The following is a 14,099-nucleotide window of genomic DNA, read 5'->3' on the forward strand; positions in this document are numbered from 1 at the left end:
GTTTCCCCGAGCAGGGTTAGTAGGAATGACAGATAATGTGAATAACTTGTTTCCCGTGGAGAGAGACACGTAAAAAATTAACCCTACGCCGGAATAACACTATGAGCCAAATACACTGGGCTTGACAGCACACTTTGTGGGAAAAGAACCTATAACCAGGTGGAATTAGGGCTGGGGAACCTCCTGCCAGCAGGGCTCATTCTCCCAGGGGTAGCTGGGAGGAAATATCCAGAGGAGTTAGCAGCTTCAGGCTGTGTATTGTATCCAAAGAGGTTCATGACAGCCAGTGAGGCGGGTTGGCATGGCTCTGGGCAATGGGTGTGCTGAGAGCCAGCGATCCCTTGTACCGTGCTTGGGGTAGATTCTAATTCTACCGGGAGGAGCAACGAGAGCCAGGCAGGATCTCCATGTTGTCCAAAGTTCAGAGAAGACACCCGAGATAGAGTTTCACTCTATGGAATGTGTGTGCGTGTGTGTGTTGTAGAGGAGAACATGAGTACAACTCTGGGACACATATCAGCCACAATAACACAAAGGGTCAGTGTGGCACAAATAACTTCCGACCTCCCCCTGTCACATGGCTTAGGCTCCTGACCGTTCTGGAGTGGGTGCGCGCAGGGCATCCATGTTCAGAGCTGAGAGGCTGGAGAAGGTGGGAGCCCAGAGGAGTTTGCAAGGAAATCAGGGCAGCCATTGAAGTGACTTTTCAAGAACGGGAGGAAGGTGGGGAAAACTTCCTTGGTCAGTAGAACCAGAAGGTTCTGGGGCCCATCTCATAACTTCCTCTTGGATGCACAATTGCTTACATAGCTAAGGCAGTTTTAAGAGAACCCGGAAGGTAAATTATACTGGTACAAGCCACAGGTTGATGTCCACCTGGGGAAGCTGGCTAGTAGACCAAATCCCCCTGAGGGTTAGTAAGCACACAGGAGGAGGAAAGCCCTCTAGGGCTAAGCTACTCTTCATTTTCCAAGAACAGGGCCTTATGGGCCTTTTTAATTGCTTTTTAAAAATCTGAGTGGCTTCTGCTCCCATTAGTTCATCTTGACGAGACTATTCGGGTGGTCGCCCCAGGTGCTTTAACCATCTTTATCTGGAGCCAGCAGCAGAAGTTTGGCTAATTAGCAAAATGAATGGTAGCAATGACTTCTGTTGGCAAAATTAGCAATCTCTTAATTAATACAAGGGAGGGTAGAGCTGGATTTTACTGTTCAACCTAATGGTATTCAAGACAGTGGATCGGCTAAAACATCAGCGGCTCTCTCTACTCTTAGGACCGCTGAATATAACATTCTAGCCATCTTTTCACTGGTCACCTTTCAGAAATCAGAGACATGATTTGGAACTTGTCCTGTGTTCAACCATGAATTCAGACAATTCTGGATGCCTAATGTGAACTAAATTTTGTCTTTAGAATATTGTCCTGTCACTGTCAAGAGAATCTGATGTGAAGGCTGGACAGAGCTCCTAAAAGTTCAGAGGGCTGGGACTTCGCTGAGCTTACAGTACCAACTGCTTGAACGTTTTTGGATCTTCTAACTATTAAATATGTCCGTGTGACTGCATTTGGTCTGAGACCTGCTTTCATTATCACACCACCGTGGGACTGTGGGGAGATGGGGATAACCCGATCCCACCACGTTCTCGGCCGGGAATAGGCGGCCTCAGTGGCACAGAAATGGGGTATTATTGAGGCCAGACAGCACCCATTCGTTCATTCATCCATTTGGAATATTTCTGGTATAACTTCTATTTTCCAGGCACGTGCACTACACGGAGGGTACAATGTTGCATGAGGCAGACATGATCCCCTCCCTCGAGAAGCTTCCAGTCCAGGAGGCAAGTAACCAAACAAGTAATAACAGTCAGTGGTGAGTATCATGGCAGGGGAAGTACAAAGGCATAGGGATATGGAGCAGACAGAATATACAAGTCTGGGTGGTTAATGCGCTACCGTCTTTTTTCTGGAAAAATTCAAGCGCCAGAATTGACCCCAGAGGTAACTGGACAACTGGCATCCGTGCCCGAGGGCATGGGTGTGGCCTGACCCTGTTACAGTTTGCAGCTCAGGGACATTTTTGAGGTCCCGTGGTCCTCCTCCTCGCATCAGTTTGAGAACACATGGACACCTGGCCCCCTCCTATATTTATCCCAGAGGGCACTAAGGTCCAATTTCATATGATGCAGTTGGCAGATTTCATCCCCAGAGACCGCAGCACGAAAAGTCTCAATGACTTGCCCAAGGACATTTATTGAGTCAACAGTAGAAATGGGAACAAGACTCAGTCACCTGACGCTGGGGCCAGCTCCCCCTCCCTTGACACGTCACCTAACAGGGAAAATAATCTTCTGAAGTATTGAATAGCATTGGCCTTCTGATGAGTGAGCAAGCTGAGGAGCAAATCATGAGAAAAGTGGGTGTTGAATTTCCTTTGACACAACCCCTTTGGAAAATACAGCAGCGGATGCAAGAAGAATGTGACTTATGTTATAAATGAAAGCAGAAATCTTTAAAATAGCCTTGGACAACTGATAAACAACCACGAGGCCTGGCTCTGAGTGTCAGCCCAAAGGAGAGCAGAGAAACAAGAATCAAATGTATAAGATGCCCGAGTTCTCAGGCAGGCAAGAGGATGCCGGCGATTCACGGTCTTTCTGCAGGTGATTGAGTGGTCCTTTTCAGCCCCTTGGTTAGGGGGATAGGGGTGAGGTACTTTTTAAGCACAGATCACTTAAGGGTAGTCCCGCTTGAGACTTTGATAAGCGGACTGATGACATATGCCCGATGAAATCAAGGTTGCCTGAATTCTTGCTAGGATGAGAGGAAACAGCATCTGCATTTGGAAGCAGTGAATGTGATTCACTTCTGTCTGTGGCCAGGAAAGGAACCCAGGATGAGCCTGGCCCGCGAGTTATGGATCTGCGGCTCCCTCACATCAAACCTCTAGAAGAACTACCAAAGAATAGGCTTTTACTTTTTTTTTTTTCTTTTCAGATTTTATTTTTACATCATCTCTTACACCCAACGTGGGGCTCGATCCCACAACCCGGAGATCAAGAGTCGCAGTCTCCACTGACAAAGCCAGCCAGGCACCCCTGGGCTCTTACATTTTAGGTTGTGAATTCTGTGAAAGGAAGGAAATTGCTTACAGAATTCCATACTAATTTTCTCTTGGTGGGAATTTCTACGAGTTTCTTAAAAGATCATGGCTTCCCTTGGCCTCAAACAGGGACAAAGTGGCTTTCCCTCCGTACAGCTCTGCCCCACACCAGCGTAGTGCTGTGTCAGTTTCCAGTCCCCACCGCAGCACCTACGATTTGGTTCCTCCTGTCTTCCTTTAACAAAGCAAAACAAAACAAGACTACCAACAAAGCTGAAATGAGTTTCCTTAATATCTCTCAGTTTGAAAAAGGAAAGGAGTTTGGAAAAGAAAAGGTCTTCCTTGGACAGTTTAATCCACTTGTAGATTCCGTTTATTGAAACGTGTCTATGGGCTTCATCTTACTGATCCACCAGATATAATTTATCGGCATCATGTCATTGAACGTGTAACATCCAGGCTCCTGGGGGATTTAGGATTAGAACGCTTAGGTCTGAGCGGTCCCAATGTGCTCACTTCACTCCATTTCTCTTTCTCCACCTAAAAGATACTCCTGGTGGGTTGTACTGGGAAAGAGGAGAGGAGAAAAGCTCACTGAAAATTACTTTCCAGTTTTTCCCAAGGTTTATCATGTGGGAACAAATCTCTCTATACCTAACTACACAAGCAGCAAAGCCTATTCATATGAAAAATTATTCTGCTTGACAAGATAAATCCTTTAGTCTTCGGTAGGTCAATTCTATGGAAGAACCCAGAAGCTAGTTTACAGAGAGTGATAAGAGTGGGCTCAGGATCTCCGAGCTCTAGACTCACAGCTCTGACTGCTGACATCATCTTCCTGGATGTCCCCAAATGAAATGCATCCGAAGCAGAGCACGCTATCTCCTCTCCCCACCCCTCCACCCCTGCCCACCCACAGTGTTCTCTGTCTCAGTGAATGCCACCGACTTCCTTGCAGGCACCCGAGCTCGAAACCGAGGAATCCTCTTTAATGCCTTTCTCACTCACTCTCTCCACTTCCAGTGAGTCACTCAGTCCCTTTATTTCCGCCTCCCAGATCTCTCCCATATTTATCGACTTCGCTCCATTCCCACCACCTGCCACTTCCCGAGCCCTGCTTGCCAGCACCTCTCATTTGGATCACTGCACCAGCCTCTCATTCAGGTCCCTGCCTCCTGCCCAGCCCTCCATGTTTCCTACACACAGGGAGAGCTAGCTTCCTAAAATGCAAATCGGATGCCCTCAAGTTCCTGCTTAACATCCTTCCATGGTTCCCCATTGCCTTGGAATAAAGACAAACAAGGCTTAGAATGACCTTCTCTGTTTGAATGGGTTAATCTTTTCAGATTCTTGACTTGCCACCCTTAACCCCTTCATACTCCATCGCTGAGCTACAGAAATTTTTAGGTCCCAGGCAAACTTGGCTTGCAGGCTCTCTCCTCCTGGCCTGGGTGTCTACTGTTCCCACAGCTTGGGACACTCCTTAGTCTCACTCCTGCTCACCTGATTCACTGTTACTAGTCCTTCAGGCCTCAGCTTATAAGTCTGCTCACATCACTTGTGTGTTCCAATAGTACGGTCTATGTGTCTGTGTCAAAGCCCTTGCCACACTTGCCGGGAGTGCAGATGCCTGTTTATTTTTTAAGCTATATTCTCTCCTAAAAGGTATGTCCCTTATTTGACCTTCTAGAAAAGGCACAAGTAAAATGACAGAAAGCTTATCATTGGTTTGGCTGGGGTTTTGGGGGTTGGAGAGGTGGAGAGGATTGACTGGAAAACAGCCAAACTTTTTGGGGTAATGGGAATGTTCCATATCTTGATTGTGATTGTCAAAATGCATCGAACTGTACACCTAAAATGGGTGAATTTCCTGTAGAGAAATTATACCTCAATAAAGCAGGTTTTAAGAAAAATAAGTGTATACTCCTTGCGGGCAGATTTATCTCATAAATCTACTGACTTATAGTAAATGCCTACAGTAAGTAATTGTTAAACGGGTGGATGAATGAATGAGTATTCTTCCCTTCCTCTACTGTTTTATACAATTGGCATAATTTTTTTAATACATCTGTTTATAACAAGGGTAAAGTTATGACCTACGTTGGCATCCCATAAATGGGATTCAAATTTCCTTCAATGAAACATGCAAACCTAAGTGCACATCCTTTGGAAAAACTGGTTTCAGGATGAACTCAAGGAAAGGAGGAAGCATCACAGTGACATGAGACGGCTGTTTTGTGTGCCCTAGGTATGGCGCAGGTGAGAAATAAAAGCTTCCAGGGGGTGGCTGGTGGCAGTTCTGAGGCCTGCCTGCCTGGAAGTTGCCTTTCTGGAGCCCAGGCTAATCTGGGCTCTGGCTGCACTGTGTTCTAAAGGCACTGATGAGGGGTGCCTGGGTGGCTCAGTCAGTGAAGCGACTGCCTTCAGCTCAGGTCATGATCCCAGAGTCCTGGGATCAGAGCCCCACGTCGGGCTCCCTGCTCTGCAGGGAGACCGCTTCTCCCTCTCTCTCTTCTGCTCCCCCCTGCTTGTGCTCTCTCTCCCTCTCAAATAAATAAATAAAATCTTTGAAAAAAAGAAAATCAAGGCACTGATGATACTCACTTCCCTTCCTTAGCTTCATGTCCCATCTTCATTCCCAAACACCAGGCCGCTCAGGAGAGATGGGATGGGAGCTCCTGCCCAGACGGCCACACTGATGCCAAGAGATGCAAACAAGCACTGACCTTGGCCTAAGACAGCTTTGACCAGAGGTACACATCGTACTTGGTTAACAGTGACCTAGACGGGGCTAACCCTTGTCCAGCGGTCCAGTGTCAGGAGCCTTTTCTGTTCAGGGAAGCCCACACTTAAGCATCTGTGGAATGAAAGCCTAGTTAGAATTAGCTTACTCATCACTTCTCTTTCGGATGAGGGAACTGCAGGCAGAAAGGATGAGCCAGTTGGCTGCGCTATGACGAGACGGTGGGGATCAGCTCCCAGCAGCCTACTGCCTCCTGCCGCTCCTCACAGCCCAGCAGCGATGAGCCCGGCTTGCACCCTGGGCTTTGGAGAGCACTTAGTGAACCATTATCATGCATCTTGGGATTCAGATTTGCTCTCAGATTTCACCCTGGAGTGAAGGAAAAGAGCAAAAAGAAAAAAAGAAAGGCACGCGTTTTCTGAAGATCACACAGCTCATTTGGCTGAAAGGGGCAAGACCACCCCACCTCTCTTCTAATTGACTGCCTCCCTCAGAGGGGCCCGCTTCTCCCACCTGTCGAAGCGCACGCAAAATCATCTAGTCTGCTCTCTGCGGGGCTCGGCCCCACCTCTTTTCCTCTCGTGCACCTGGGGGAGACTGTTGAATGAATAAACAGACAACCTCATTTGTAAGTAGGTGGCTTGGAATCCAGAATACATTTTCCAAAGGAAACAACGTCATGAGAGGGTTTGGGTTTCCTGGGCCTGCCCACGAAGCTGAATTAAGCTATCACACGATGGTAAGGCTATATATTTTCAGTAGGAAATAAGGGAGAAAAGAAGTACAGTTACCATATTAGTCATAAAATAAACAACCAAAAAAAAAAAAAAAAGAACAAGAAACGCCTGCTGGGACAGACCTTACCCACACAGCCCAGCTCCACGCGGAAGATGAAGGGGGGCCGTCTCTCTCTTAGATGAGTGATTATGCCTCGAAATTAGTGACTTCCTCTGCTAACAGCCGAATCTCTGACAGCTGCTCAGATCAGCCAGGCATACATTACTTTCATCTTTAATAAACAGGCACTCTGAAGTCAGTGGCTGGTCTCCATGGCAACCAGATCAAGTTTTCCACTGATGTCGGGGACAGAAAGGAAGAAGGAATAGATCACTTTGGCTGAGGGGCAGAGGAAGGTAGGGTGTGGGGAACAATGCACTGCCCTCCATTTCCTGCGGGTCCCAGCTCCTCACCCGGGAGAGTGGAGAGTAACCGCCTCTCCATTTTACTACACACAGACGAAGAGGAATCCTGATCAGGGATATAAAAAAATCTGGAAAAGGACCGGGCTGCACAGCACAGCACACACACCAAGATCTGAGCTGCCACGGAGCTAAATGCAATTTGATCCAACTTATCCTTATTTACTGTGTGTGCCTGGCCCTCTGCTACCCCTGTGGGGGTTATTTACAGGAGGAGATCACAAAGTGAGGAGAGATGCCAGCGAGCATCATGGTGAGGGGGCCAGGGAAGGGCAGGGCAGGCAGCAGAAGACACAGGGCCCTTGCCTCCCGGAGCCCGGGGCAGCCTCTGCTCACACCACCTTCCAGCCTCAAGCTCGGTCACTCTAGGGCTCCAGTCGGGGTGACCAGCAGCTGGTCAGGCAGGAAGCAATAGTTTGTTGACAGCTCACTGCTGTGCCACCCACTGGGACTCGAATGCCCGAGACCCACAGCACTGCCACCTTCTCTGAGCTCTCGCTGGTGGGTCGACTTGGTCCGCATGACTGGGATCTGATCCGCTTGTCTGATCGAGGCGGAGGCCTTGACCCCTGCCCGGCTCATGCTTGCCTCTTCCCTCAGGCCCCTGAATCACAGTTCCGTGTCCCCAGCTAGACGCCTGCTCTAAACAAACTTGTCACCTGGAACCACCCTGAGAGGACTCCACTTAATTTCAGCTCTCGTCCACTGCTAGCGCTGTCTGCTCTGTACCCCAGCAGCCGTCTGGACCCTCTGGGTTACTGATTGATGCTTGCAGGAACTAAGCCTGTTCGCTATGGGCCCCTGAAGACTGGACCTTGGACCTCGAGCACCCCCCTCATGTTACCATCCTAAGGCCTGTCAGCTTCTGGTCCCAAGTTCTTCCCTTTCCCTACAAACCATGGCTGCTGCCCAAATACCAGAAAGCCTTATTCTGAGCCTGCGTGGACACAATAGATGTGGTATTTGAGATGGGTCTCGAAGGGTAGCCAGGGTTTAGACAGAAGAGAGGGCTTTCTCTGTCAGAACCGGGGTCCTTGATGAGAGTCATAGGTAATGGCATACTCCCTTTATTCAAATCTCAATTAGGTGATGCCAGCTTCCTGCCCCCAGTCCACAGGGAAGGGTGCAGATACTCCTGTTTGGAGGAGTGAGTCTTATCCGGGCTCCTGCGGCATGGAGCGCTACTTACCCACGCCGTTCTCCTGGAGATGTGTACATACATCAGTACCCCCTAGGGTTCTTGAAGTGCAACTGGACAACCAGATGCCGGGAATAGGATTACAGCAGTCCCCCCTTATCCATGGGGGAAATGTTCCAGGGTCCCAGTGAATGCCCGAAACTGCAAATCGTACCAAACCCCATCCACACTTTTTTCTTTATATATACCCACCTACGATAAAGTTTAATTTATAAATTAGGCCTGGTAAGAGAGTAACACTCACTGATAATAAAATAGGACACTTATAACAATATCCTGTAATAAAAGTTATGTGAATATGGTCTCTCTCTCGAAATATCTTATTGTACTGCAGTCGCCCTTCTTCCTGAGATAGACGATAAAATGCCTACGTGATGACACGAAGGGAGGTGAGAGGTACAGACACCTCGATGAGGCGTTAGGCTACTGCTGACCTCTGACAACGGGTCAGAGGGAGAAGCCTCTGCTACCCAACTTTTGTGGACCGCGTGGAACTGAAACTGTGGAAGACGAACCGTGGAGAAGGGGGCCTATGGTAAAAATAAAATTCACTGAACATATTCACCCATTATTCACAAAATAGATGAGGCTGAGGAGCAAGCAAGGACAAGTCATGAGAGGCTCTCTGGGCAACATCACAGAGCTTGGACTTTTAAAGGAGATAATGCTGAGCTATGAAACAGCTTTAAGCTGGGGAATAACGTGATCAGATGAAGTTTTAAGAAAACCACGGTGCTGTCGTAGGCACAGTGGGGGTGGAAACCTTCGGAAGTGCAAGGACGGAGCCGGGAGGCCCCTCGCCGCTGCCCAGCTGTTCCAGGAGGGGGTAGGAGACTGGCAGGCTGCAGGGGCCAAGTGGAGAGTGGTCTCCTTCACTTGCACTGTCTTGGTTTTCACTTTACTTTCTGCTGGGTTCCCCTTGTCCCTGCTGTGTGTCCCATCTGTTCCCCATGGGTGCCGCCCACGCTCACTCTCTCCTGTGCTTTTCCATTTTCACCCTCACTTCCGCATCCTCTAGCCTGGCCTTTCTATTTCCTGCTTTCTATTCTCTTCTCAATGTGGAAGGAAAGCTGCCCACAAAATCTCTCCTCCCTCAGTTTTGGAGGAAATGACCAGGCCCAAGAGACAAACTCTCTTATCTGCTGGAAACAAGTAGGCTGATTTTCCATCCAAGGATCAGAACACCAAAGGCTACTGGCCACACCGGTGGATCAGCAGAACCGTCTATTAAGAGTTTATTGCTTGTTTCTACCCATTCAGTGTGGAATACTCCGGGAGATTCTCTTGACCCTCCCTTGACCTGAAATACCTCCTCTACTGATGCCTGAAAGCCCACCATTAAGCCAGTCATTCCTTTGTGTTAATTATTACTTTCTTCCAATGGTTTTCCTTTGAACATAAAAATACTCCTGGAAGGGGAAACACATTAGCTTCCTATTGCCTTGATATAAACAAAGAATGGAAGGGAAAAATACAAAAGGTTTTCAAAAACCATTCTCAATATCGTATCTGGGATTGGAATTTAAATCTAATTTGACTGAGTGCAGAATTAACAAAATATATTTAAATTATAGAACTGTTGATATTTAAATTATAGAACATAATCATACGCTTATTTTATCTTTTCCTTTTATCTTTTTTACTGAAGTGTAACATGCACACAATAAAGTGTGCAAATCTTAACTGTACATCTGAATGAATTTTTACATACATATACACCCATGTCCCCACCACGGAGATTAAATAAACCCCGGTACCCCAGAAGGCTCCCTGTGCCTCTTCCTAGTCAATGTTCCCCCAAAGGTAACCACTGCCCCTATGACCGTAAACTCTTTCTGTCTGTTCTCGAGCTTCACATAAATGGAGTCATGTGGACTCTGGCTTCTTCGGCTCAATGTAAGTTTTTTTGAGATTCATACATGCTGTAGCATATACGAGTCACTCTTTTCTACTGGTGCTTGGTATTCTAGTGTATGAAGATACTATAATTTCTTTATCCATTTTTCTGTTGGTGGACACTTGGGTTGTTTCCAGTTTCTGGCTATTATGAGTAAAGTTGCCATGAACATTCTTGTACAGGTTTTTTGTGAACACAAATTTTTTCTTGAATATCTACCTAGAGGTGAAACTGCTAGGTCAAAGAGTAGGTATATATTTAACTCTACTAGAAACTGTCAAACAGATTTCCCAAGTGATTGTACCATTTTACACACCCACCAACAAAATGTGTTAGAGTTGTGGTTGCTCCACATCCTTGCAAACACTGGGTTTGGTTAGTCTTTTTAATTTTTGCTATTCTGGTAAGAAATATCGGCAGTATGTTTGCCCGAGAGAGGTGGACTCCTGAGTGGGTGGTCCTGGGCAGGAGAATGGAGACTCCCCATTAATGACAGCTGTTGGAGAGAAGTTCTGATGAGTTGTTTGTATGTTTGTTTTGATAACGAGAAACTGCAGGAGCTAGAAAACTAGAGGACTATTTTCTATGAGTACCCACTAAAAGAAAGGCAATCCTGTGGACTGTCACCAGTAGAGGAAAGAGCAAGTTTAGGCCAATTCCAGGAGAACACTCCAGACAGGGTAGACTTAAAGACAACACTACGGGCCCATGTGTGATGGTACATCAGGAAGGGATCTTATGCCAGGGTTCTTGCTTACAAGCAACAGAAACCAGTTTGAGCTAATGGAATCAAGTGGGAATGTGAAAGATATCAGGGTACTCACTAGTTGATGGAGAGTCAAGGGCCAGGCCTAGAGATGGGCAGGAACTGAGGAGAATCTAGAAGGGCAGGAATAGACAATTTAGTCTATTCGGCATGGCTCCCTGACCTCAGTGTGGTTCCTGAGGTCCTTGTGTCACTTGTTCAAAGCTCAAAATTCCAGAAGAGTCTATCTGATTGGTTGAACTTAAACCAAATGTCCACTCTCAGGGCTGGTCTCGGCAAGAGCTTCCACCGTGGGGAGCAGGTCCCTGGATTTATACCCCACTAAGACTGCATACACGCGGAGGAGGTCATTTCCTAAAAGAAATCACATGCCATCTGGAAGGTGGAATGGATGTGAAGTAGCCAAAGAAACTCCACATGTTCACTATGGTCCTGGTTTCAACAGCATCACATTCATACTCTCATGTTAATAATAGAGATGAAAGAAACCTGGCCTGATCCTATTGGGTAAGCAAGGTAAAGGAATTTGGCAGGACTATAAAAACTAGCTAAGCTCTTAATATGCTTTCAAATGGATTTTTTTAAAGATTTTATATATTTATTCATGAGAGACAGAGGGAGAGAGAAAGAGGCAGAGGCAGAGGGAGAAGCAGGCCCCCTGCTCCACAGGGAGCCCAATGCGGGACTCAATCCCAGGACCCTGGGATCACGACTTGAACCTAAGACAGATGCTTAACCGACTGAGCCACCCAGGTGCCCTCAAATGGATTTGAATAAGAAGAGATCATGTGATTCAAAGTTCACTAATTTGTCATTTTCAGCCAGTCAGAGTCACTCCCCTTGCAATGCCATCAAACCTGAGGGAGCCCTGGGCAGGGTGGGAGGACTGCAGAAGCTAAGGAAAGAAGATCCCAGCAGAGACTGGCACTCTTTTCTGGGTCCTCCATCCCTCAAGCTCCACAGCTTAGTGCCTTGGGCCTGTGAGCTCCTCGGGGGCTTAAGAAACTATGGGACACTTGGGGGGAAAGTCACAGGCTCCAAAAGACCTAAAGAAAATTGCAAATTTTACAATTTTAAATGCTCAGTTAGCATTCAGGCACATTACCTCCTCTTTGGTGATGCTCCAACCTCCAGCTCAGAGTTCCCCGGGACTTCGGCCCAGTGCACATTGTTCCAAACTACAAAGCCACCAGCAAAAGCGAGTCAGGGGGAGCAGTAGCAGGTGACGTGGCTTCTCCACAATCTTAATTTCCATCTGAAGTGAAGAATCAAAGTCAGTTCTAGAAAGAAAAAAAAAAAGACTAAAGCCCTCACCTCCAGTTCAGAGCCTAGTTTCTGGATTCATTCTTTATTCCTCCAACTGTTCAATGGAATTAATTCACACTAGCTTTATATCTAGGAAAGACTGTGAAAACCTCCAAGTTACCTGAAATTGGGTCAGAGGTCCTCTTGAGCCTGGACTCCTGAAGCATGCAATTTCCTTCAGTGGAAAGAACACCAATCTGGGTGTCTGAAGACCCCAGTGGAATCCACTTGTGTCGTGAACTCACTGCATGACTTCAGGCTAGTCACGCCCTTTATTCTTCTCTTTCCTTTTCTAGAATACGAAGGGAGTCAACTAAATGAGCACTGAAGCTTGTTTAAGTCCCATGATCATCTTAAGCAGATTCCTGAATAAAGGACAGATCCATGTTAGCCTTGCTGACACATCTTTCCTCATGTGCCACAGAAGACCAAATGATATAATAAAAGCATCTCTGTTCCCCCAAACCATGCTCAATCTCCAATTTATGCACCCTGTGATTAGCAGAACCTATTTTGCTGTAATCAAGTGGGGTAGTTCTAGGAAAAAATTATACCGAATTTCACTTAATGTGCCTTCATTTGGTTAACCAGACCACTAGGACTGACATACTGTACCGATTACATAATGTGAGTACCTTCAACATCCTTCCATTTCGGTGAATTGGCTTTTTAGCCATCAGTGTAGAGCCCGATATAATTTATTTTCTTTGTGGTAGTGTCAAACATGTCTAAATTAGTTAAACTACTTTAATATGAGGTTGCTTTAAGGATCAAAAATTCTTAACCACTCCTTCCAAGGAAACATCAACCCACAACATGTGGACTGAATCTCCATTTTCATTTATTTTGTTTCATTTTGGGTTCTTCCGAATGGCTTCATTTTTTTGTTGCTAAACCAACTTAAATTTTGGATCTGACTAAACACTCTTATATTTGTGCTAATCTTTTGACCAAATACTTTCCTTCATTTTGCACCCCACCACTAGGCAACATAATTGTGATCAATTACAAATTGCTGGGTGGTTAGCTCTTCATTCTGTCCATAGCAAGATAAATTACTTCCTTGCCTAAACAACCTTGCCTGGAATAATATTCTTGATCTCCTCCCATTCTCTGTCCTTCTCCGAGGAGGCCATGCTGCTGATACTTGTGAAGGTAATTTGAGCAGTTTGAAAAATGTGCAAACACATTATTAGCAGCGTGTTTAAACAGCACCTTTCCCTTAGGTGTTCATAATCCTTTAAAGTTATGATATAATTACTCCTTCCGGCATCACTTTAAAATGTACACAGCACAGCAAGAATTATATTCGTCAAGAAACATGACAGTTACGAATAGATAAAAAATAATTTCCCATGTCTCACACATTTTTACTTATTTATGGGATCTGTGTATTCCTTGCCTCTTTCAAAAAGGACTTGAGGCTACTTACAAACTCATATGTATACCATTACTCTAATAAAATAGGAGTAAAAGCAGGAAGGAAGGTAGGAAACCTATTCCAAAACATGACAAGAAACCATAAAGGAAAAAGTGTCAGATTTGATTATACAGAAATATGAAAGTTCTATGTTGCAAAGGTCAGATAAAGTGTTAATGCCCACAATATCAACTGTATATAAATGCCTAAAAATCAATAAAAGGGCAACCCTCAAGTGTGTATTTTGTGCAAAGAACACGATAATTAGACCCAGAATAAGAAATATAAATAATCAAAAAATCCTATAAAAAATGCTTACATTCTAATTCCTACAGAAGAAGTTTCAAATTAAAACATAACCGTTTCTGCACAACTCAACATCAAGAAAATAAAAAGAGTTAAAACGTACAGCATTATACAGCCATTTTGGTTGCTCTAAATTTTCTCCCAGTGCAAACAATGCTGCAGTG

At 45.8% G+C, this 14,099-nt stretch overlaps 1 long non-coding RNA gene across 3 annotated transcripts; it reads right to left on the reverse strand.

Moving 5' to 3' along the window:
* Positions 1 to 2,426: 2,426 nt before the first annotated feature.
* LOC109489322 lies at positions 2,427 to 12,561 on the reverse strand. Of its 3 annotated transcripts, none has more exons than XR_004628596.1 (6): positions 12,331 to 12,561; positions 12,010 to 12,184; positions 6,709 to 6,917; positions 6,358 to 6,441; positions 5,993 to 6,213; positions 2,427 to 3,667 (listed from the first exon to the last, which is right to left on the reverse strand). It is a non-coding gene; the product is annotated as an uncharacterized LOC109489322 (long non-coding RNA). The 3 variants fall into 3 exon arrangements; XR_004628597.1 differs by having other exon boundaries at positions 5,706 to 6,213; XR_002142276.2 differs by lacking the exons at positions 12,010 to 12,184; positions 12,331 to 12,561 and having other exon boundaries at positions 6,704 to 6,783.
* Positions 12,562 to 14,099: the final 1,538 nt, after the last annotated feature.

Source organism: Ailuropoda melanoleuca, chromosome 10 (genome assembly GCF_002007445.2).
Source record: "Ailuropoda melanoleuca isolate Jingjing chromosome 10, ASM200744v2, whole genome shotgun sequence".
Lineage (NCBI taxonomy): Eukaryota > Metazoa > Chordata > Mammalia > Carnivora > Ursidae > Ailuropoda > Ailuropoda melanoleuca.